Source organism: Notolepis coatsorum (assembly GCF_963971535.1).
Source record: "Notolepis coatsorum genome assembly, chromosome: 18".
Taxonomy (NCBI): Eukaryota; Metazoa; Chordata; class Actinopteri; order Aulopiformes; family Paralepididae; genus Notolepis; species Notolepis coatsorum.
In genome coordinates, this window is record NC_140182.1 from 81557602 (window position 1) to 81580507 (window position 22906).

Here is a 22906-nt window from a genome sequence, read left to right on the forward strand (position 1 = left end):
GTTTGACAAAGAGAAAAAAGGGAGGGGTGTGTGTGCGTGCGCACGTGCGTGTGTGTGTGTGCGTGCGTGTGTGTGCGTGCGTGTGTGTGTGTGCTTGTGTGTGTGCGTGCGTGTGTCAGAAGAGGGGGGGCTAGTAATGACTTCCAGATGTAGGGAGAGAGACAGGCCCCTATAGGGTGCAGCCATGTGTGATGTAAGGGAGACACAGAGCCACGGCCCCAACAAGGCCATGGAGAGACAATGGGAGCTCAGATATATAAGATATTAGCATTAATGAACTAAAAACCTATCATGCCCCAATGGATTCGTATCATTCTCCCCCTCGGGGTGTGGCAGGGAGTGTTGCGTCTCCTTGGGGTCCCTTGTTCTCCGGTGTTGGGTTAGAACCTTCGACCCTGAGACAAGATGCCCAGCTATCTGCCGCGTCGGATGGTGGCGCCTGACATGGCAGCCTCCCGTACGTGAGGGACGCGAGTGATGTGGAGGGAGGTACGCAAGGGGAGTTGCTTGCCTTGTTCCCCGAGCTCATGGCAGCCGCCGCAGCCGCTAATGGCGTGGCGTTGCCGCAGCCTCTGCCTGCATCTGTCCCTGATGACATGATAGGTCATCTCTGGCAATGTCGTCATGTGAGAGAGATGGGCGTTGTCTGCCCATTCTTCCCTTCAATGGAGGCCTACGTGAAACAGGGACAGGTCATCTCCTGCATCACTGGCCTTACCCCCGCCTACGTGCCAGTCACGCGGGTGGTGGGTTTGGTTCAGGGACTAAAGGACGGGGTGCCTCGGCTTGATAGCCCGATGACATCCATACTTTGTCCCGAAGTGGTGTGGGAGCCGTTGGGGAAGCCGGTTCCCCAAGGGAAATCGGCTAGGCAGATGGCTAATTGGAGTGACCAGGCGTACATCGCCGTGACTCAGAGCCTAGCTGCGACGTCTAACATTGCGCAGCTAGCGCGCTACATGTCGGGGATGATGGCGGGCGGGTCGGTATTGGATGACCACCATCAATATCTTCACGCCCAAGCAGCTGGAGCCATCCTGCACCTTACCCAGCTGCAGGCGATAGCCGCCGGGAAGGGGCGCGCCCTGGCCACTCTGTCCCAGCACCACCTTTGGCTGGAGCAGGCGAGGGTGCCGGAACAGAAGAGGATTCCCCTGCTCACGGCCCCCCTCTCCGATGCTGGGCTGTTCGGGTCGGCCATGCAGCAGATGACGGCTGCCTGCAGAGAGATGGAGGAGGAGCGCTCTGTGCTCCAACCCCATTTCCCCGACCCGATGCCACCGGTGATGGTCGACGAAAGCAACGCCGGCAGAGGGCCGCGACTGTTGCCTCCGCCATCACCGCCACCGCTGCTGGGCCTTCGTCCAAGAAGGCCAGGAGTGGAGGGAGTGCCTCGTCCGCCACAGCCAGCCGCACCACGCCAGGAGGTGACGGTAGGGATCGACGTGACCAGGCTCCCCATAACCGTCCCTCCGGGCCGGCTCCCCATGGGGGCAAGCACCGCGCTGCACGCGGCAGGCGCCACTAGTGACTCTCCCCTGTTTACCCCTGTCCCTTTCCCCTCCCCAACATATAATTTTGTTACTAAATAAAAGGTCCCTCCTGGTGGGGGACTGTTTTTTGTTACAAACTGTGTGTTTATTCACTGTTATATATTGGGGATACGATGTGTAAACCCTCACCTAGCTGTGGGGTTGTGTGTTTGTTTAGGAGAGTAGGACAGTTTTCTTGTAAATCGTTCTGGTCGCTATATATATGTGTGCTTGGCAAGGCCTGTGGCTAGCACTCGGTCGAAAGACTTGTCTTCCCTCATCATGAAGAAGACTGTGTTCTTCTTGTAATGGTACATTTGACAATTTTTTATCTGACGGGGTTGTGTGTATTCTGTTACGTTGGAAACATGGCATCGAGTCCACAACTTGGTTAGAGTGTTAGCCTACAGAAGTGCTCATATATGTAGCTTGTACCGAGGTCTTGACCCTCTCTTAAACGTCTGTGTTTTTCTTTAGACATAAAACACGGGTGACGTGTTTCGCAAGCCTTGTATATAAAACCTGTTCGCAAACGAGTTGTCGTCTGTGGCTGGCGTGAATTGGTTTAGCTTATCCTAGTGGATATACACTTTTCATGTAGCATGCTAGGTACACGTGTATCATCGCTGCTGGTTGTTTATCATCATATCCGTGGTGTGGGGTCATGAGGGGGTGAACTGATAAACCTCCATCCCCTTTTTTTCTGATTAGTCAGGGGGTTGGACCTCCTGTCCTTCCGGCTTCCTGTCACGCTGTTGGGTCAGCGTGTCACAGGGTAGGGAGAGAGGGGGGGGGGGGGGGTTCCCTGGTCCCACGCCATATTTGGGCAGGTGGGTCACGGAAATCCCCCCGCCATAGAGTACGTCACTGGGCGCGTTTCTATTGGTTGTGAGACTTCCGTGAGTTCTTTTCAGGCTCCATGTTGTGGACCTTGTCAAGATGAGTTCTGCTCTGCGCTCTGTTGCATATGTCTTGAGCTTTTGGTCAGGTAGCTCAATGTTACATATATCTTTTCAATTATTACTCACGTGGGAAGTCTCTCTGGGGGTTCCCTGTCTCCTCTCTTTTATACAGAGCAGGGTTGACAGGGGTGTTTTCCCTCGGACGCGTTATATGGGACCCATATCTGTGTCTCTTGGCCGGCTTCCTGCCGCTCTCCCAGGCGGCTTGAAGGGAACGTTATCTGGGTTCTTGTTAGAATTACCATTGATATGTTTTGGGTCTCGACGTGTACATAGTGCTGGCCCTGGGTGCTTCTGTGTGGAACCATGCATGGGCTTGCGCGCCTTGGTTGCTCATCATGGAAACAGCATTTTTATGGGGCAACTAGGATGGAGTTTGTCTCTTCCGAGCGCCAGTGTACTAGGTTAGTCTCGATGAATTCTCGTTCATCTCTAGGGGGAGATAACGGAATAGATCAAAGCATTGGCGGAGGGGTCTTACGCTTTTGGGGTGGGCCACCGGGCGCGGTGCTTTTATGTTCTGACCGTCTTGGTGGCACCCTCTGTGATGTTTTAGGTCGACACGCGTACCTACCCCCCTCTTAGGACTGGGGATGGTGGTGTGATTAGGACACAGGACTGGTTCTGGTCGCGCCGGACCAGGTCAGTTAACCCGTTGTCCGCCGGGGCGCAGATCTGCTGTTCTGGTACCCTGAAGGACTTGTGCTTTTTCGGGGGGAAAATGCCGGGTTGGCCCGGGCGTTGCAGGGGTTGATGTTATGGAGGTGTTCGTGGTTATGTCACTGCGTATTATCCTTCACTGTTGCTTGGTCCATATTGTGTTGTACCTTGCGCTGTGCTAAAGGAGCCTGGTCCTTCTCCATTCTTTTTTTGTCCCTCTTTTCTCCTGCTTGGCGGGGCTAAGAGGGGGCTGTCGAGGTGGTTCTTGTACCCTTCTGGCAACCCTGTGTACGTCCCGGTCCGCCGGGCCCAGGTCTGGACTCGTTCTCGTCGACCTGTTGGCCTGGGTTAACCCTTTCTTGAGAACTGAAACACTTGTACTGCTGTATAGCCGGGGTATACCCGCAGTTGTGTTTTGGAGTTTTTTCTTGGGGGGGTTATAGGAACAACCGCCTCTTGTTAAACTAAACATAGGGTGGTGGTTGGTTTCCAGGTGTGTTGGTAGCGGAGTCGACTCTCGGGTTAGGCCGGGCATGACCCTGTCTGCCTGCAGTGTGCCCCCGCACCTTTCATGACGTCTGTCAATCGTGTCAGCCTTCTCTGCCTCGGCCTCTCTAGAGGGTCGGTTTTTTTTGTGGAGGCTGCGACATGGTGCACAGCATACCGAACGGCCCTTCCGCCGGGGTGCTGTTTTCAGCAGACCCCTTAGGCGCCTGTCTAGTCCGCAGTGCTCCAGGCACAGGTCGAGTCCTTTTGACCTGTTGCCTGGATTGAGGGATCAACCTCTTTGGGGGTTGTCTCCCCGGTGCGCTGCCTGGTCCCGCTGTGGGGGTGTAGCCTCTTTGAGTGCTTCAGGGCGGCGTGCTGTAGGGGGGAAGGGCCTGCTCTTGGATGGGCCCTGTCCGATACGCTGGCGATGTGGGGGGTGGTGTCACTAGTGACCGCCTGGTGGGGTCTGGATGCTGCGGCGTCGTTGGCCTCACCAGGCCCCCTTTCCCGGGGGGTCCTGACCCTTCCTGGGGCTGGGTCCTCCTTCGCGCTCCGCTGCTACGGCCTTGCCACAGGGTTGGGTTCTTGACCTTGACCCCGTGATATTAGGGATTGTAACGTTTTTTCCCCCCTTCCCGTTTGTTCCCTAGTGGCATGTGGGTTGCGCGCCTGTGTAGTCGTGGGTTCTTCTGTGGGAAGGTAAGTCCCACGATCTGCTCACCCTGTGCGTTTAAGTTGCTAAACCCTCTTCGCACAGTCGGATCCGATTCCCTCCCGTCCTCCACTAGGGGGGTCCGGGGGCTCGGGTCCTCCCTGGTTCTGATGGTTGTGGGGGGCCTCAGCGGGTACATTTGTCGAGCTTCCGCTCTGCTCAGCTCCTGTGTTCCACTACGAGCAGAGCGTAAGCTATTACGATATATAACATACGGTTATCCTATAACCATAGTTATATGAGTATAGCAAGCGCTCTGCTCGGACTGAGGACCCTGTGGTCTTCGCCTTCGGTGGTGAAAGACTTGGGAAGGAGCTGTTAGTATGGCCACATCCCCGCTTATGTAGAGGAGCGGATGGGGGTGTGGCCAGGCGGATGGGTGTGTACATGTGAAGAAATTTATTCAGTATTAGACTGATATGGGATATGTTCCACTACGAGCAGAGCGCTCGCTATACTCATATAACTATGGTTATAGCATAACCGTATGTTTTATGCGACAAGTACCCTCGTGTCTGAGAGAATATCATGCTAACCGCGACAATGGCGGCGTTCGTTTATGAAAAGTAACATTCGACTGAAAGCGAAAGAGGCTTCGTCAGTGCTGTGAGTTTCAAGAAAGTGAATGACATTGTTGAAGAAAGAAGCAGACGAATATTCTGTGAGAGTTTTGATGGACTTTTAATAAGCTAAAAAGTCAGTAGCTACCGCCGAGACCTGCGGTCAGTATGTGAAGTGTTAACGTGAAATGTAGCTTCGCGCCTCGAACGGCACTCTCAGTAAATACCAGTGAGTGCGTTATTGCGGTCGTGTTCGTTGATGTTCCTATCGTATCGAGTACAGAAGATGAAAGACAACCTCAGCAAAGACTGAATTGAAGAAGACGTGGTGCCCAGACTGAATTGTGCATTTGTTCTGGATTGAAGAAGACGTGGTGCCGCTGTCCAGACAGAACCAGGATCTGAGGGAGACCGGCTGGTGTCCATTAACAGCTAACACACACACACACTATCCCACACACAAACAGACTGGAATACACGCACACACAAACAGACTGGAACACACATACACAAACAGATCAGAACATACGGACAAGCCCAGTGATCAAGCAGTTACACGCATTATTTAGAACATTTGAAATAGGACGTTTCCCTGCCATCAGAAGATATTCTCCAGTGACTCAGCTCATCTCGTATGCAGTCTACAGAAGTGGTAATTGTATCAAACCCTTTTCCAGTTGTAACCAACTGAAGTATCGTGTAAAGTGATAGTTAACTGTATTAAACCCATGTCAGTTGTGAAAGACTGAAGTAATGCGTTAACCCTTAGTGGGTGACAGATATCCCGTTTATATCCAGAGTGAATACTCCCTCTGTGAATGTACAAGAGAGATTTTGTTGTGAGGTAATTACAACTGTCATAAGTGAACTGTCATAATTATATGCAACTATATTATAAGTGAACCATCATAATTATATGCAACTGTTACAGGTGAACTGCCATAACATTGGGATATATTGAGTTATACACTGTGAGTACATTTTTGAAGTAGAAATTACTATCCAGGTTGGGTATTGATTAAGGAGAACTAAGAAAGATGTTGTTGCTGTGAAAGTGAATTGTTATATTGTTTTTGTTTGAAATAATTGTCCTTGAAGGAAAGAGCAGAAGGAAGGACAGAGAGAGAGAGAGAGAGAGAGAGAGAATATTTCTCTTCATGGAAAATAAATATTTCATTTTGTTTTGACAAACTGAATTAACTTCTCAGGTGTTCTTTAGTAATGGTTTACCTTGGAGTAGGGGTGTCTCACCTATCCTGCTAGACTTGGGGAGGGAGGGTTTATGTTTCAGCTAAAGCTGTTGAGGGTTGAGCATAATTGTACACTTCAGGTTGCCACTGTCAGAGTTAAACCCTGAAGCCCACCTCGTCATATCTATTTATATTCATACTATTACTAACGGTAGAGTAGAGCAGGATAGTTACAAACATACTTACACACATAGGTAGTGAGGCCAATTGTATTGGGGACGGGGACTTAGCTCCTTTCGTCCTTTAATCTTCCAAGGTAAGAACACACCATATTAACCCCTACAAGGGCGGGCATACTTACCCCTGCTACATAAAGACACTATGGTAATAAGTCATACTGGCCAGCAGCGTAACAAGGGCTGTAGCCAGGGTTTAGAAATTAGGGAGGTCCATTTATTTTTTGGGCCCTGACCGGCCCATCATAATCGGTTGGACAGTACACCATCCTTGCGGTCCCCTTAAATATGCGTACCTACTGTACTATTCCCCCAAACCACTGTAAGTGCCATGGACAAGTGGACCAGTGCAAGTGGACCAGTGTACTCACTCGCTCTTGACTGAATCTTGTTTTGGGTGGTGATGTAAAAACACCTGCATCATAGCAGGCTCAGGATGGGCAAAGTAGTCTATAGCCTGTTCATCCCTGTCTCTCTCCTCCACAACCTGGCTTGACTAGACATACGTAAGGAGAGAGAGAGATGATTACAATTAACTGGTAGATTCAGGTCCAGAATAGCTGGAATTCCCTGACAAAGATGTGCAAAAAGATGTACAATTTAAACAATACCATACTGGTAATGAGCAAATAGTTGTTTATTCAATTAATGCATGGAGCTGTTCCATCTTATTTCATTTGATACTCACTACTCAGTTCATACAGATTTCAAGTATTCAAATATCAATGATGAATATTGCATAAGGTTTACACAGTTAATAGATCACCTTTTTGTTTTATATTCATGTTCAGAGAGGAGTAAGTTAGATCTTTGTATGTGATTTATATGGCAATTAAATCAATGGTGTGCTTGTTTGTTTGGGAGTTTGACCTACAGTTAATGTGCCTACCATGTGAAGGTGCATGCTTAATGGACAGCACAAAAACTATTTGTGTATAGGTGGAGACTAGAGCTACCACAGATAGTAATACGTTATAACAGTAAGTAATCCATACCATATATATCCTAATAGTTACCTTACCACACGATGACCATACTTGGCTGAAAATAAACTTTGCTGCCTGTTGTGAATGTGTTTTTCCCCTGTAGGCTAATACATAAGTAGGCATACATTTTTGCAGTTGAGCAATAATTTGCAGTTGAGTAGGCTATATGTGCTGTGTTTTTATGTTTTCCATCGAGGACCACCTTGGAAATAAGTGTTTTAATTAATGCTTTTATAGGTGATATCCTCAGGAATACAAATTGGTCATGATCATTTGTTTTTATGATGTGTTTGTAATTTCCAAAAGAAATCTAATCAAATAAAAATATTACCGCCGGCCACTAGGGGGCAGCGTCTCGTTAGTAGTGCTGACCAGCTTAGTTTATGGACCTAGGTCACTCACAGTAACGTGGGCTTAGCTTAGCCAACGCGATGCTGACCAAATAACGTTATCATTCATATTATTATAGACATCATCATGGCAGTGATGGCACACACAAACTACCTCAGGCTCCTCCTGCTCAGGCTGCTGTGATTTTATTACATTTAGCAGCATCCACCTCTAGATTTCTCCGCACCCCCTTTACGTTACTTCTGTTTGTCAATTGTTTTTCGCTCTAAGCCGCATCTGTTCTTCTCACATGAGAAACAGGTGAGAGAGGCGGGGGGGGGGGGGGGCTTATTAAGAGATGTGATTGGGCAGCGGGCCACCATAATGGGCCGCTGTCCCAGGCTAGTGGGCCGGTCGTTGACCAAACTTTATTTAAATTTTTTATAAATCAATTATAACGGCCCAAAGGCGCGTCGACCCACCGGGAAAATGTCCAGATTACCAGTCCAGCCCACCGTCCACGGCGCAGGTTTGTCACTGCTGTTCTGTCACTCCCAGCCTAGTAGTGGGCCGCTCGTTGACCAAACTTTATTTTTATTTTTTATAAATGAATTATAACGCCCAAAGGCATGTCTGCCCACCGGGAAAATGTCCAGATGACCAGTCCAGCCCACGGCGCAGGCTTCTGTCACAAGCACGTGCATGCTTTGAACAAGTAACGTTAGTTCAAAGCAAAGCCACCTGCATGTCCCCTGCCTGGGCAGAAGCAACCAAGTAGTGCTGTAGCGATGCAGGGGGGAGTACCTTTGCCAAACATCAGACATTACTGGACATTTTCAATTCCCGACTGTACATTTATATTGTGATATTTCTCTATTTCAAATTTTTATTTTTTTTATAATATATATATATTTTTGAATAGTTACAAATAGTTACCTCATAGCTGGCTACGGCCATGAGCGTAACTAGTAAGAGTATAGGGGAAATTTGACAATTTCAGATTATAATTTGACATTTTGAAAGCCTTTCTATGATGGAATCGAAATAGTGCCAAAATGTATTGCACTTCCAAATGAGAGGGACCTAAATCCTGGATAAAACCTCCCTAAACACGTGGCCACCCCAGAATATCACTAATGAAATGGAGACCATCAGATCTGACCAAGGAGAAGGATGAAGTCCATTGAAATACAGATATACGACACACAATGTATCTTATCCCAAAGTTGAACAACACCCAATTGAAGAGTTCATCAATATCATTCGTATGAAGAGGTCATCAATATCATTCGTAAAATCAATATCTGGGATGACGAGCAACTCTATCTCAAAGCCAGAGAGCTAAGACTCAAACCTGTCATCAGGTATAAAGTTGGGAGCTGCTCCATAGAGAATGCATGAGGAAATATAGAGCACCTCTCTACAGATGCATTTTCTGGTTTAGACCAGATATTCATACTAAGGCTGTCAAAGTTAACACGCTATTAACGCACAATTCTTTTAACGCCACTATCTTTTTTAACTCACGATTACGTTTTTTTTTACTTTTAATAAATACTTTTTTTTTTTTTTTTTTTTTTTTTTAATTCTAGACTTCATTCAGGTGTATTATGATACTCTCATTGATACTATGTTTGTTTCTGACTCAAAGTGTGTGTGTGTGTGAGATAGAGAGAGAGAGAGAGAGATTGAGGAATGGGCAAGAGAGAAGAGAGCTGGGAGAGTGTGTGTGAGAGAGAGGGGGGGGGGGGGCGGGGGTGAGCTTGTGACTGCAACTTGTTCTTGTTTGCGGACGACTCAGCCCTGCTGGTCTCTGACAAGAACAAGTTACAGGTTGAAAAAACCCTCAGCTCAGAACTCGGCAGAATCTGCAGCTGGCTCGCTGATAACAAACTATCATTACACCTGGGTAAAACAGAGTCCATTCTCTTCGGATCAATAACAAACTCAGCAAGACCGACGGCTTCTCAGTTACAGTGGGTGACAATATGGTCACAACTAGGAAAGATGAAATTACATACCTAGGTTCCATCCTAGAGGCAAATCCTTCCTGTGACAAAATGGCATCCAATGTAATCAAAAAAGTCAACCAACGAACTAAATTCTTGTACCGGATCTCCTCTCTGGTAAACAAGAATACCCTGAAGACTCTGGCAGGAGCACTCATTCAAGGGTACTACAACTATGCTTGCACCTCATGGTACCAAAGCACCTCAAAGGCGCTAAAACAAGATTACAAACATCACAAAACAAACTGGTCAGACTACTACTTGATCTTACTCCTAGAACCCACCTCACCCCTGCCCACTTTGACTACCTAGGATGGCTTAGAGTAAACGACAGAGTACAGCAACTTGAAATGGGCCTGGTCTACAAGATACACTACACCAGTGGTTCTCAAACTTTTTACACCAAGTACCACCTGAGAACGTAGCTGGCTCTCCAAGTACCACCATATGACCAACGTTAAAATACAGTCTATTCAGCTATGCACAGTTCACGCAGGAGGCAAATGTATTCCTAATACCATTATTTATTGTTAACTTTTGTCAGACACAGCCACAATTTACAAAGGGGTAGCACTAGAACTAGCAAACTCTTCCACACAACTCATACAATGCAAGGGGCATTGAGAACATAATAACTAACATTCTCAGAAAATTAAGAACAACTGTATTTCAGCAAATGTACTTAATTCTCTCTCTCTCTCTCTCTCTCTCTCTCTCTCTCTCCTCTCACACACACAGCAAGCAATTGTCCTTCATTATCTCTCTCACTCACACACACACACACACACACACACACACACACACACACACACACACACGCACGCACGCACGCACGCACGCACGCACACACACACACACACACACACACACACACACACACACACACACACACACACACACACACACACACACACACACACACACACACACACACACACACACACACACACACACACACACACACACACACAGCATGTTGTTGTCCATTGACAACTCACATAAGCAGGGCCGGACTGGGGAAATAATTCAGGCTGGGAAATATAGTGTGAAATATAGCCCCAGTCAGGCCACTTTCTAAGTGGGGGTCCCCCACCAGGAATTATTTTGTTACAAAGACTTAATTTCCTGCATTCTGGTGCAGGAATTTTTTAATGTTTACCATTTGAATGCCAGCGTTTGTGATGGGCATATCAAATTATTGTAAAAAAAGAAAAAGAAAACACATATTCAATACATTTGCGAATTGTAACCCTTTAAATGCCAGTTTGTGTGATGGCATCACAAATTATTGTTAAAAAAACACACAAAGTAAAATATTTTCAATATATCAAATGCAAAGTAAATTTTTCTGGGGGGGATTATTACAGGCTAGGCATGTGTCAATGATTAGCAACAACACAGCAGCGTCCTAAAAGTCTGTGCCGACCAACTGGCCCCGGTATTCACTGACATATTTAACCTGTCCTTGGAACAGGCTGTCATCCCCACCTGTCTGAAGAAGTCCACTATTATCCCTGTACCCAAAAAATCCAAGCCTGCTTGCCTCAACGACTACCGCCCTGTAGCTCTCACCTCCATAGCCATGAAGTGCTTTGAGAAGCTAGTAAAGGGCTACATCTGCTCCTCCCTCCCCATCAACCTGGACCCCCTACAATTTGCATACCGCCCCAAGAGGGCCACGGAGGACGCCATAGCCCATGTGCTGCACACAGCAGCATCACACCTGGACAAGAGGCAGGGGAGCTATGTGAGAATGCTGTTCATCGACTACACCTCAGCATTCAATACCATAGTCCCCTCCAAACTCATAGCCAAGCTCAGGGACCTGGGCTTGAACTATGACCTCTGCCAGTGGGTCCTGGACTTCCTGACGGGCAGACCCCAGCTGGTGAAAGCAGGCAACTGCACCTCCTCATCCATCACTCTCAACATAGGGGCCCCCCAGGGCTGTGTTCTGAGTCCCCTCCTCTACTCCCTGTACACACATGACTGTGTGGCACAGCGGAACAACAACACAATCATCAAATTTGCTGACGACACAGTAGTGGTGGGCCTGATCTCTGCAAACGACAAGAGGGCCTACCTGGAGGAGGTCAAGGTTCTAGCGGAATGGTGTCAAGAGAACAGCCTCTCCCTGAACGTCAGCAAAACAAAGGAGATGATTGTGGACTTTAGGAGGTCGGGGGTCAGAGACTACAGCCCCCTCAGCATCGACGGGGCACCGGTTGAGAGAGTGAACATATCCGGGGATTTGACATGGACCACACACATTGACAGTGTTGTGAAGAAGGCACGGCAACGCCTCTACTTCCTCAGGCGCCTAAGGAAGTTCCAAGTCAGTCAGAAGATCCTTAATAACTTCTACTCATGCACAATAGAGAGCATCCTGACTGGCAATATCACCTCCTGGTTTGGGAATAGCACCGCACAAGACCGTAGCAGACTACAGAGAGTGGCCCGTTCAGCCGAACGCACAATTGGAGGGGGGCTTCCCACTCTCCAGGGCATTTACAACAAGCGGTGCATGGGCAAGGCTAAGAGAATTATCAAAGACTCCAGGCACCCAAACAACTGCCTCTTTGAACTGCTGCGGTCAGGCAAGCGATACCGGAGTCTCATGGCAAGCACAGAGAGACTCAGCAGAAGCTTCTATCCCCAGGCCATCAGGATGCTCAACGAACAATAACACTATGTAACAACCATCAAATGCACTCACAGCACACACATCCACACGCACACACTCACTTTAAACAAACAACTCACTGCAGCACCCACTTTAACCACTTTAGAACACCTAAGCACACTTTATATTTATTGGTAAAGAATTTGCACTACAACCCATACCTCATTAATAATAATAATAATAACTTTATTTGTATAGCACTTTTCATACAGAGGTTGCAGTTCAAAGTGCTTCACAACAGTAAAAAATACAGGCATAAGCGAGCATAAAAAGATAGACAGGTAGAATCACAGTGTTTCACATTAGGATCTAGCATCCCAATAGGCTCTCCGCTTACAGTTTTCAGTAACACAAATAGTAAAAATTGTTTAAAATGATTCAGTTTAAAAATAGTAAAATAAAAATAAAATAAAATAAAATAAAAATTATAAAATAGAACGGACATAAAAAATACAGGCATGAGCGAGCATAGCAAGATATGGCAAGTGACAACAATGCATAAAGTTTACAGACAATCCATGCTGATTGATCTGCCATAAGCAAGTGAAAGTTTACAGACAATCCATGCTGATTGATCTGCCATAAGCAAGTGAAGATTACAGTCTGTTCTAACAAACGAAACTGCCATGTATTAAAGTTTACAGACAATCCATGCTGATTGATCTGCCATAAGCATAAGATTACAGTCTGATTACAGTTTGATTACAGTCATTACACCTTACTGTAAATTGTACCTAAATTGTACCTCATCCCACTTCTGCTTTGCACTGTATAGTATATTGTATGGTAACTTAGTTACTTCTACTCTACATTGAGCATTGTATATATGTATATACTGAACACTTTTGTCTACGTACTTGACTTCTATTTTATACTTGCTATACTTATTTTATACTTATCTATTTTTGCCTTGCACAGTCTCTGGAGCGTAACAGAAAGAAGCATTTTGTATAAAAGTATTCTGTACTTCTGTATGACAACTAATAAAGAAACTTGAACTTGAACAGATTTGGATGGATTTTTAGTTTTTTGTAATGTCAGATGTAACAACAACTCTTCAGAAAAGTGGGAGTATTTCATTACAAAAAAATCTAAAAATAAAAATGGTTATGATCAGGGCTGAAGTTGAATAAAAGATTTATGACTGTTTAGACTGCATTACTCTCTGTCACAGTGATCTCCTGGTTGTTCCCCATTTAGGTTATCTAACTATCTGCAACTAGAAACACTGGCCTGGCCTGCTTCTAAGTTCAGTGGCCTGACTGCAATAACATTTAAAATTTTTAATTGTTCAAGTACCACCAGCAGTACCACCAAGTACCACTAGTGGTACGCATACCACAGTTTGAGAACCACTGCACTACATGACTAAGGTACCCAGTAGCGGCTGCTGGATGCTTCGCCACTAGGGGCGCTATACCAAACATTTTGCAAGCATGTACAAGGCACGCATTGGCGAATATTATCACCATTGCCATCGATCAATATATGATCACAGTCAGTCAAATGCAACCACGTTTCCAATAGCCCAACACAAACACGCACAGCTCTCTCTCTCTCTCTCTCTCGCTCTCCCTCTCTCTCTCTCTCCATTCCACTCACTGCCCACTGTCCAGACTCCAGACTGAATCACAAGTTCACAACACACAGCCTCGAACATGTTGCAAACTGTGGCTAAGGAAAAAACCGCGTCGGCCAATCAGAGAGCGTCTCCGCGAAATGCGGCTAAGGAAAAAAATGCTGCTACGGAAAAAAATAATAGACGCTGCTGCTTAGACCGCTTCAAATCGCGCCCGGCTTCCATCATAAACATCATATTTCAACGCACAACGCGTTACGCACTGATTGGCTGAGACGGATACAGCGATCACACAGTGACGCGCACTCAGAGCGCTATCGCGTCTAGCCCGGGCCAAAAAAAAAAAAAAAAAAAAAAAAAAAAAAAAGGTGAGTCACTTCCTGTTCAGGAAAACGAGTATTTTTTATTTTATATAGTAACGTTATATTGTGCATTGGAAACACAAACATACTTAAAATGAGTAAATATTATTCATTTTAAACATGTTTATATTATTTATAGGGCTATAAAACAAAAAACTAAAAAATAATTGTTCTTGTTCTTCTCTCATATAACCAGGGCAGGGCCTGAGGGGGGGCGGCGCCCTAGCGCCCCCCAGTGGCGGCCGCCACTGAAGGTACCCATGTACATGTCAAAATACTTCCCAAAGGTCAGTGAATACCACGACCACAACACCAGAGGGAGCTCCACAAATCATGTTAAACCCAGATTTGGCTCAAACAAGGGACTAAACATGTTTCGCAATTATGCCACATCAATGTGGAACGCCCTACCCAAAGCTGTAAAGGAATGTGAATCACTACCCACTTTCAAAACCACTCTCAAAGAGCACTTATGGGAGACTGCAATTCGAAACTGGCCCCTGTAAATGTCCTAACCCAATGTTGTATCATATAAAGATACTATGTACCCGCGTTGTTGTCAGACCAGCAGTATACTCTTGTTAAAAATGGGATGTCCAGACAGGCGCTCCTGACTTCTTGCCAGTTTATTAACAAAAGCAAAACAATGGCTACTTCTTAAAAACACTTGCTGTCATTCAAAAACACTGGATGTATACAACAATTCAAGTTCTGAATCAGCGTTCTCCAAACTAATCTAACAAAAATGTCCACTGATCGTATCCCGTCTTTTGCAACGTGGATATAGCTTATTCTTCACCGATGGGGCAGTCCGTCCGACGTATCCTTCTTATTCTTCATCCTCTTCTCTTTCAACTCTCCTCTAGTGTCTTGATGGCTCTGTATTTATAGCAGGCCGGGGTACAGCTGATGACATCACAGCTAGTGACATCATAACAGGTTTTCCTCCAATCCACAAAGTTTTCAGTTTGAAAATGTAGGAGTGGCTTATCGCTAACTGCCCTGCTGAAGACAGTATTTCTTTCCAACTCATTTTAAGACTAAAACATTGTTACTATTACATTTACAACACATGATATATGAATTTTAGGGTACTTCTCTCAAAGACACATATTTCAACATAACACATTAACTGTTTTGTCCCAGAGTAAACCACAAAGCTGACATTCACATGAGTTATTTCCAGTTCAGAGTATCAAGATCTATAATACCTTATTTGACTTATTCATTAAACTTATTTACCTAGATTTCTTTAAAACAGAGCTTTTCTAAATAATTACCTTAAATGATACCAATTCAACCAGTTACCATTGATACTCAAACTTAATTAGTTTACACAATAGTTTTGCACTTTAGTAAAATCACTTGACCTCCCTTAATCCTGTACATTTGGCTATAAACCACTCCAAGTTTACTATCAAAGTGTTTCCCAGGTTAAACACATCATTTCAGTGATAATTGTAGTTTAATCTGGTTTAAATTGAATATAGAAAAATACATTTATAATGTGTCCTAATGACTAAACATTATCTCCTTCCTCCTCCTGTGGTATTTGGGCCCTCAGCAGAAGTTTGAGCTTTTCACACCTCTGTGAGAAACAGCTGATTAGCCTGCTTGTATGCAAATGCCTTGGTCTCCCTTCCAGTTCCATTTTCTGATTGCTTGCATTAGTTACAGAATGAGTTATTCTTAAAAGATATATACTTTATCCCACATAATACTTTGAAGATGTATTACTTTAAATAACTTTTTTAAAAGGCTTGATTCAACCAGAAGCTTTATTTCATGATTATATTTTAAGTGATTTTCAAGAGCAGCCTAGTCTGCTCACACAACACTGTGTTGATACAGCTGTTTATCACGTATACATGTGATTTGAATGTTAACACCAATGAATTCTTTAAAAAAAAACGAATGTATGGAGTTAGTACAGGGACTACTTAACGTTAGTCTACATACGCCCCTCTTGTCATGCATGCTTATGTTACGCACAGGTCATATTAATGTATTGCCAGGTTGGGGGTACGTCATTAAAGCCATGGGTTCAACGCTATCTCCATCTCCGTGATTCTTGTATTATGTAGTTGTGTAATTAGACAACATACACGACAAATTGGCGACGATATTAAAAGTACCTACGTTTTTTCACCTTCATGAAACCACCGGTCACGAAGGAGAGGAGATTTTCGAGAGGAAGACCCGAATTCACTTGCATTGTAAAAGTGTGGGCTGCATGCTAGCTGGCTAGTACGGACCACACGTGAGAAGAATAAGGTTCACGTGAGTCGAGTGGAAAAGTGCACAAAGCTAGTTTGACGGAAATAATCTTGGACTGAATAAAAAAGAAATGTCGTTGATTGGCACTTTGGCTGCATTTGATAGCAGTGTTGAAGACTGGACAAGTTACATTGAAAGAGTAGAGCTTTATTGCCAGGCGAATCTTATCGGCGATGAACAAAAAGCTGTCGTTCTGTTGAGTGTGATGGGCGCAAAGACTTATGGACTGCTGCACAATTAGCTAGCACCTGTGAAGCCCGCAGAGATGCCATTCAAAGAAATTCAGGATACTCTTCAAGACCACTTGAGCCCCAAACCATTGGTAATAGCTGAGAGATTCAAGTTTCACAAGCGAAATCAGGAAAAAGGGGAAAGCATATCTGAATATGTTGCAGAGCTACGCAGATTGTCAGAACACTGTGATTTCAGACTAGGCCTAAATGATGCGTTGAGGGACAGACTAGTTTGTGGTATGCATAATGAAGCCACACAGAAGAAATTACTGTCAGAGAAAGACCTTGATTATAAAAAGGCGCTCAACATAGCAATATATATGGAAACTGCAGCAAGGGGAGCATCAGAAATACAGCAAAAAGGGATAGAGTGTGAAACCAATAAAATGTCACTGAAACCAGGAAAGCAATGTTATCGTTGTGGCAAGACATCACACAATCCAGATGAATGTTGGTTCAAAGACAAAGAGTGTAGAAAATGTCAAAAGCAAGGTCACATTGAGAGAGTGTGCAAATCAGGGAAAAAGCAGTACTCTGACTAAACACAAAGTAGCAGGAAAGCAGCACCCAAAGGAAAATACAAAAAGCTGCATAAAGTGACTGAAAAGAGTTCAGATGAACAAGGAAGTGATTCAGAGAGCAGTGACTTAGCATGTCTAGAGCTGCATCGCATGCAAGAGACAAATGCACGTAAAATAATATGGATCACTCCAGAAGTGGCAGGAGCGAGACTCAAAATGGAGTTAGACACAGGCTCCACCTTATCAGTGATTTCTGAGAACGACTACAAAAGACTGTATCCACAGATAGCGCTTAAGACTACAAAGGTGTTGCTGAAGACTTACACCGGAGAAAGTGTGGCTCCAAAAGGGAAAATGCGGGTCACAGTGAAATACAAAGACAAAACGCAGGAGCTGGACATGTATGTTATACCGAATGGGGGTCCTCCGCTGTTTGGCCGTGAGTGGCTCAGGAAAATTCAACTGGACTGGCATGATGTTAAATCATTGTGTGTGTCAGCAGGAGATGAGAAGAGCGCCACGTCTGGAAGACTGTCAAAGATACTCGCAGAGGCACATGAAGTGTTCGGAAAGGAACTGGGAACACTGAAAGGTATGAAGGCAAAGATTGAGGTCGAGGAGAATGCAAGCCCGAAATTTCACAAAGCCCGGCCCGTGCCTTATGCAATCCGCCCCGCAGTAGAAGCGGAGTTGAAAAGCTTGGAACAGACAGGAGTGCTGTCCAAGGTGGAGTGGAGTGAATGGGCGACGCCCATAGTCCCAGTAATGAAGAAAAACAACACCGCCAGGAAGTCAAAGTAAAATGCGCATTTGTGGGGACTTCAAAGTTCACACTGTACAGTATCCTCTGCCTCGTATAGAGGACATCTTCGCCTCCCTGTCAGGAGGGGAACGTTTCACTAAAATCTACCTGGCTCAAGCTTACCTTCAGATGGAGGTTGAAGACTCATCAAAGCCGTATCTGACTATCAACACACACAAAGGCCTGTATCAATACAACCGCCTTGTGTTTGGTATAGCTTCAGCCCCAGCTATCTGGCAGAGGACAATGGACCAAGTACTACAAGGAGTCCCAGCAGTGGCGGCTGCTGACCAAATTTTTTGGTGAAGCACAAATTATTATATTATATGTTAAATTATATTTTTAAAACATCCCCCAATGTGTGTGGCAGTGGTGGCTGTGAGTTAAAATATTGTGGAGGACGGGAGAGATAAAAAAATTTAATAAAGAAGTACAGACACACAGTGTGGTTATGAAGACAGCAGACAGACACTACAGTTAAAGACAACAGGCACTAGTAATAAATACCTTGGAGTAACTCTTGACACACACGCCTCACTTACAAACATCACAAGAGAGGAGGAGGAGGAGGAGGGGAGAGGAGGAGGAGAGGGAGAGGAGGAGAGGGGAGGAGGAGGAGGAGGGGAGAGGAGAGAGGAGAGGGAGAGGAGGAGAGGAGGGGGAGAGGAGGAGGAGGAGGAGGGGAGGAGAGAGAGGGAGGAGAGAGAGGAAGAGGAGGAGAAGGGAGAGGAAGAGGAGGAGGAGAGGAGATGTTGTACAGAACGCATCACCACAATCGTCAACCAGCTGCCAGTGACCAAGGCTCTCATCCAAAGAGAGACACGCAACGACCCCACACTGTCACAGATCTATGACATCACTGTGAAGGGGTGGCCACGACACGGTAACTCAATGTATCCAGCATTCTCAGTGAGGAGAGAGCAACTGTCAGTGTGCCAGGGAACGCTGATGTGTGGTTCACGAGTAGTGATTCCGTCCAAGCTGCGCCCCAGAGTGTTAGAAGCATTACATGAAGGACACCTGGGAACCGTAAAGATGAAGAGCCTGGGCCGCAGTTATATGTGGTGGCCAGGAATCGATAAGCAAATCGAGGACATGGCAAAGAGCTGCCCCGGATGTCAGAAGATGCAGAATGCACCACCACAGGCTGCTCTACATCCATGGGAATGGCCATCATCACTGTGGCAGCGAGTACACTTTGATTTCGCAGGACCATTCAAAGATGCGCATTCAAAATGGCCGGAAGTGATAAAAATTAAGTCAACTACATCTGAGAAGACCATTTCTGTGCTGAGGACTGTGTTCGCCAGGAATGGTTTAGCACAACAGATATGCACGGACAATGGACGCCAGTTCGTTTCGGATGAATTCCAGACGTTTGTAAAGATAAATGGAATCAAGCACTTCACATCTGCACGATACCATCCAGCCACGAATGGCTTGGCAGAAAGATTTGTGCAGACATTTAAGAAAGCAATCAAAGCGATGGATAATGAAGATCTACCGATCCAGCACAAAATCGACAAATTCCTCTTTGCATATCGCAATGCCACACACGCCACTACCAACCAGATGCCAGCTATGCTGTTTCTTAAAAGAAACCTGAGCTCTCACATGGACCTTCTCAAACCAGATGTGCGACGTGACGTGGACGACAAACAGTTCAAACATCTCAACGACAAACCAACAAGGAGATTCAAAGTAGGACAGACAGTTCTGTCTCATTAGGGGCTCTGCTTGGCATCACTCTGCACTATCTCGCGTACGTGCACGCGCACTGAATAAATTCCACAAATGTACCTTTAATACCAGTATTAGTCTGACCACACCCCTCATCAGCTTACCTTCATAAGCAGGTGTGTGGTCTGCTCTCCTCCTTCTCGCTTTCACCACAAGGAAGTGCCTGGTAGTACCCCACTTGACGTGTTGTTAGTTGAAAAGAGTTGTGACGAGTTTACATTGTGCTTAATTTTTTCTTCTCTCACATCTCTTGTACAAGAAAAAGTTGGGTCATAATGTATTCCGCGGAGAGTAGACCCGCTAGACCTACTCTTCACCAGCGGTTCTCCATTCCCGCCTCCGTCGTGCGCCTTGGTGCTGGGCTGTTGCCACTTTCGTGGTTGCCGACCCAGCCCAGGAGGCAGCCGGTGGATAGTTTGCCTCACCGAAGAGCCGAGGAGTCGGTGCCGTCGCTCCGGCGATGGCCTGATCTCGACTCTAGTTCCTCTGGTTCCGGGGAATCGCCCGTTGGTGGACGGGGGGTTGTCTTGGAGCCAGAGGATTTGCGACGCAAACTTTTCGCGTCTGCCCGTTCACGTCGCAAGATGGTAGCGTGCAGGCGCGAACGGCCTGGGTTTGGGGAACTGCTGGAGACCAGCGAAGATGCGTCCGGCTCTGGATTTCCAATGGAAACTGAGGACTTCATGGACGAGGCGGACGGGTTTTTGTATGATGGCCCCGTGGAGGAGAGTATCCCTCCTCAGGAGACCCCGGAGGGGGGGGAAATGGCTCCATGGGGCGCCCTGTTCGAGGATGTCGAGGAACCACCTTGGCCTCATCAGCAGGATGCCCTACTGTCGGCCACATCAGACTGTGGCTCCTTGACCAGTCGCAGCCTGCTGCATGTGAGGGATGCGGGGTCGGTGGAGGAAGGTTCGCAGGGGGAACTGCAGGCCTTGTTTCCCGAGCTCATGGCGGTAGCCGCCGCCGCAAACGGCGTGCCGCTGCCGCTGCCATTGCCTGCACCTGTCCCTGATGACCTCATAGGCCATCCCTGGCAGCGTCCCCCAGTGAGAGGGGTGGACGTTGTCTACCCATTTTTCCCATCGATGGGGGCCTATGTTCGTCGGGGTCAGGCGGTGTCCAACATCATGGGACTAACTCCCGCCTACGTACCAGTTACGCGGGTGTCGGGGTTAGTCAAAGGTATGGGGGAGGGTGTGCCTCGGCTTGACAGTCCGATGGCCGCGCTCCTCTGTCCGGATATGGTGTGGGAACCCCTATGCAAGCCGGTCCTCCAGGGGAAATCGGCTAGGCGATTGGCTTATTGGGGTGACCAGTCATTCATCGCTGGTACACAATCGCTGGCTGCGGCGTCTAACATCGCCCACCTGGCTAGATTTGTATCGGGGATAATGACGGGCGGCATGGATCTGAACGAGGTGAAATGCGATCAGATCACCCAGGCTGCGGGAGCTGTCCTGCACCTTTCCCAGGTGCTGGCCATAGCCATGGGGAAAGTGCGCGCCCTGGCCACCCTGGGCCAGCGTCACCTTTGGCTGGAGCAGGCCCGTGTGCCAGAGAAGAAGAGAGCTCCTCTTCTGACGGCCGCCCTCTCCGACGCTGGCCTATTCGGGAAGGCCCTGCGGTTGATGACCTCAACATGTAGAGAGATGGCAGAGGAGAGGTCCATTCTCCAACCCCATTTTCCGCCTCCCGTCCTTGCCGGTGGAGTCAGAAGGCTTCCACGACGTCGAGCTGTCTCCGTCGCCGCTACCACTGCCTCCGCCGCCGCTGCTGGCCCTGCCAAGAGGGCCAGGGGACGAAACGGCGCTTCTGCCACCGCCGGCCCATCCACGACCGGAGGAGACGGTAGGGAACGTCGTGTCCAGCAGACAGTAACCTACCGTCCCTCCGGGGCTCCTCGGGGTGGCAAGACTCGAGCGGCGCGAGGTGGCAGACGCCGTTGAGTGACTTTTCCCCTCTGTGTCCCCTCTCCTCTACACCCTCCCCGGCCCCTCTATGATTTTGTGCCTTAGAACACTTTATAGTTTAATAAAGAAAGTTCCCCGATATGAGGGGGACTGTGTTTTGGCCGAACAAACTGTGTGTTTCTTCAAACAATTCATATGGTGGGGTTGTGTATATATGAATCTGCCCTTTTACGTTGTGTGATGAGTCGTGTTGTGTTACGAGGTTAAGCAAGGTCTGCAACAGTAATAGGTTCTATTAGCTTGATGCTCCACATGCAGGTAGAAACTGGTGTTATTCCATTGCTTGAACTAAGTATATGTGTCTCACAATGCTGTGTTGTTTAGTTGCAGTAATACTCGTACACACACATTTCACGGCCTAGCCGTTTACTCTCGATCAGCGTTTTTTCCTATGTAAGACATAGTCAACGGGTGTAGGATTCACACACAGGCGACTTGTGTTTTGTTGTAAAATCCTGTTCACATTTTTGTGGGTAGCGGGCATTGTATTAGCTTATGCTATACATTGCTTTCTACCGGAGGTTTTCAAGATGGCTACGGTTGTTTTTCTGTGTGTAGGGTATGAAGGGTGTTTCTTCGGGAGGGGGTGTCGAATAAACCCCTCCTTTTCCCACTTGATTGGTTTAGGGGATTTTTGATCTCTTCTGCTGAGCCAGTCAGGGCCAAGCCGGTGGGACGTCTTGGCGGGGGGGGGGGGGGGGGAGGGTTATTCTACCGACTCCTATTACATGACAGGAGCCGGCAGGTTTCCCCGCCCGTTGTAGCGGTGTTGCTATGGCGACGCCTTCCATGAGTTGAGGTGTCTTAAAGGTGTCGAGTTAGGGCGTAGGGCTCACAGTTCTGCTGCGCCCGATTTATGTGTAAACTTGAGTCGGTTGGTCACGTGACTCACAGTTGGCATATCTTTTTCATGACTATGAACTCATGTGGGAAGGTGTTTCTGGGAGGGTCTGGTCTTACACTCTGATTAAAAAGAGTGACTGGATTAAAATCATGTGAAAACAGGTTTTTTACTCCCAGCTGTGCAGTTGGGTCATACGGGTGATGCTTTTTCTTTATTATTATAAAGA